General features: G+C 39.8%; 1 pseudogene; it reads right to left on the reverse strand.

Annotated features, from left to right (window-relative positions):
- Nucleotides 1-470: 470 nt before the first annotated feature.
- On the reverse strand, nt 471-3,444 carry LOC127545975 (pre-mRNA-splicing factor SLU7-like; annotated as a pseudogene).
- Between the last annotated feature and the right edge of the window lie 274 nt (nt 3,445-3,718).

Here is a 3,718-nt window from a genome sequence, read left to right on the forward strand (position 1 = left end):
TTGTGTGACCTGGGGAAGTCACTTAACCCCAGTTGCCTCACCAAAATAAATACTTTAAAAAAAAAAAATTATTATAGCTTTTTATTTACAAGATCTCAGCATGGGTAATTTTTCAGCATTGACAATCGCAAAACCTTTTGTTCCAACTTTTCCCCTCCTTTCTCCATCCCTTCCTGCAAATAGCAGGTTGACCATACATGTTAAATACATAAGTTAAAAACAATATATGTATATATGTCCAAACAGTTATTTTGCTGCCTTGTATGTATTTGTGAAGAATAAAGGGAGAGAGAATCTCCTAAATCTCCTTGGATCCCATCCCCTAATAGTGTTCTTAGAATGTCAGCATTAAAAAGGACCCCATAATCAGTCCATCTTGTTCTTGCAGAAGAACACCCAATAGTCCCAGGCTCCTAATATCTTCTTCCAGACTATACAATTTGGGAGAATCTTCTTTCAACTCATATATATTATTGTCCAAGAAAAGAAGCCATGGGATCATCCGGCCTCTGACATTTCATTCTATAGACCTCTATTTCCTCTTTGGTAGGATCTGCAGTCTCATGCATGCTATTGTAGGGCCTTTTCCTCTCATTTACCTGCATGATCTCCTTGACATGGAGAAGTTGGACCTCCTCAGCATTTAATGCCTTTTTCAGTTTTTTGTGTTTCTTCTTTTCTTCACCCTCACTGTCAGAATTACTCTTCCTATGCTTCTTCTTTTTCTTGTTCTCCTTTTTCTGCTTCTCTTGGTAAAGCTCCATTAAAGTTTTTGGTCTGCTTGTTTTCTCTTCTCTTATAGTATTATCAGGAATATATTCATCTGCACTAGCGATTTCCTTCCCAGCTTCTCCAGTACAGTAGGAAAACTTAACAAAGGAATGACAGATATCCCCATCTACCTTCTTTCCAATAGGAACCCCAAATATGTGCATGATTGTTGATCCTGACATCTTCCTCATATTTAGAGCAGGCAATAGCTCTCTCTTGTCCTTTGATGATTGTTCCGTGTCTTGAATATTCCACATAGTCTTCTGTTTGAGCTAAGAGTAAGTCAGAGGGGGGAGCATCCAGGTGTTCTTGATCTCCATACTTCTCTAGGATGCTTTCTTTCTGTTGTTCTTTGAAATCTTCTTTCTTGACTTTAAATCATTTAAATAGTAACTCCAGTTTTGTTGGATCTGCTTGGAGATGCACTTCAGACCTTTTGTCATAAGCTTTCCAGGCAAACAACTGTGTTTGTGCCATTGAAATGATATCTCCAGTGTATTGCTCAAAATTGTCTCCTGCATAACTAACTTCATCAGGATTCTTTCGTGAATTGGGATAGGGATTCTCTCGCATTGCTCTTTTTTTGGATCATAGTAGGCAGAATTGGGATCTAAGTTTCTCAAGTATTTAGCAATGTCCTCTCTAATTCTAAGATTCTGGACCGTAATTCATCTTTTAGAGTCAAAATTTTGTTCAGGCATAGCAATGTCATCTGCATATTTATCTTCATCTTCACTGTTATGGTCTCTTTCTGTTTGAGAATTTGGTGCTTTTTCCCCCCACTGATGTTTTGGGGAATTCACTTGTTCCATTAACTTTCCTGAGACTAATTCCTCTTGTAGCTTCTGAGCTTTCAATGTACATTTAGCAAGGTCACCTTTGGCATATTCTTCCACAATCTTCATATGTTCCTCCTCTGAGTTGTAACTATTCCAGCGATCCCTTTTACCATCATAATCAAACATAAGTTGAGGTTGTATATGTTCATCTGGTGCTATGTTAGTTCCTGTGAATTTGGCACCAACATGCCTAGGTCTCTCAAAGCAATCTTTTTTTTTTTTTTGGTGGGTCATAGCTTCACAATTTTCACATGCTCCTTTGCGATATTTTGTAGTCACAACATTCTTCTTTACACCTCTCTTATACCATTCTCCAGATGAACTGTACTCTTTTTGTTTCTCAGGTTGGGGCCTAATGCTTTAGAGTGGGTCTTTTTGATGGATCTATATACCATGGCACAGAGGAGATGTACTCAGGAATATGAGGATTGATATATTTTCCTTTCTCATCCACTTCAGCTGGGGCATTACCCAGCTTTCTCTCTTCTTCTAGCTCCTTCTTCTTTCTCCAGGGAAGACTGGCTCTTTCAAACCCATGTCACTTGATCCCCCTGGGGGAGGGGGACAGAATTTATTGCTTCTGAAACAGCAGCTGATGTGGTCCTGGTTATCTGGTTGATGTATCAAGTTTCCTTTCAATTCTGAGTAATAATCACCTCAACTGCAGCCAGGAGTTAAGGTCCAAATCCTGTATTTTCTCCTTCAAAGTCTTGAATCTTTACCTGGGGCCCAGTTAGCTTTCGTAGTGGCCTATCTTTCTCCTTGGTTCTGAGAGCTCTTGCTGCTAGTCCTTTCTCTCTTCCAGTTTTTGCCTCTAGCTCCCTCTGAATCCAAAGCCTCCAGCCAGCACAAAGGTGAAAGTTGAAATGAATCTGACTCTGCTTGCGAGAGTGAGCTTGTGGACTTCTGACTTGTGAATCTCCCAAAGTCAATCCTAGTTGAGGCTCCTAGCTTATATATGCTCTCTAAAGGTGTGAACTCTATTTTTTTTTTTTAAGCTTTACTCTTTTTTTTTTTTAAATTATAATAACTTTTTATTGACAGAACCCATACCCGGGTAATTTTTTTACAACATTATCCCTTGCACTCACTTCTGTTCCGATTTTTCCCCTCTTTCCCTCCACCTTCTCCCCTAGATGGCAATCAGTCCTTTACATGTTAAATAGATTACAGTATATCCTAGATAAAATATATGTGTGCAGAACCAAATAGTTGCACAGGGAGAATTGGATTCAGAAGGTATAAATAACCCGGAAAGAAAAACAAAAATGCAAGCAGTTTATATTCATTTCCCAGTGTTCTTTCTTTGGGTGTAGCTGCTTCTGTCCATCATTGATCATTTGAAACTGAGTCTCTTTGTCAAAGAAATCCACTTCCATCAGAATACATCCTCATACAGTATCTTTGTTGAAGTATATAATGCTCTTCTAGTCCTGCTCATTTCACTCAGCATCACTTCATATAAGTCTCTCCAAGCCTCTCTGTATTCATCCTGCTGGTCATTTCTTACAGAACAATAATATTCCATAACATTCATATACCACAATTTAAGGTGTGAACTCTAATGTGTAAACTAATGTGTAAACTCTCTTAAAGATGTAAACTCTAAAGGCATGAACTAAATACATAAACATTGTCCTATCAATTCCAGTGACTTAGCAGCTTGTTTCAAGTTCTGGCCCATAACACCAGACTCCGTTTCTAATCGTCCATTTTTGGAGAACCGTTTCCCTCCTTCCTTCCCTATCATTGTTGGTCACCTTTCACTGGCAGGAAGTTGTTCCTGATCACAGAACTTATTAGGGCTCTTTGCAGCAGCACTTGTGGCTCCCATTCATGCCTTCTGAGACCACACAGGAGTCAGATTCTTTTTCCAGGTCACAACTTTGTGAGCATTTGAGGAGATCCATGAGCTCCCAGGTCTTCTTCCTTTCTCTAGAACCCAAGTATCCTGCCTGTCCAGCTCCCATGATGAGCCTGAGGGACTTTCCCCTGCTGGTTACCTTCCTTTGGAGCTTCTACATTGCCAATGACCTAGATAAATATGGTGCTCCCCCTGAACATGGAACTTCATGTGGGCTCTCACCCAGCATGGCTCCCTCTGCCCT

Source organism: Antechinus flavipes, chromosome 1 (genome assembly GCF_016432865.1).
Source record: "Antechinus flavipes isolate AdamAnt ecotype Samford, QLD, Australia chromosome 1, AdamAnt_v2, whole genome shotgun sequence".
NCBI classification, from domain to species: Eukaryota; Metazoa; Chordata; class Mammalia; order Dasyuromorphia; family Dasyuridae; genus Antechinus; species Antechinus flavipes.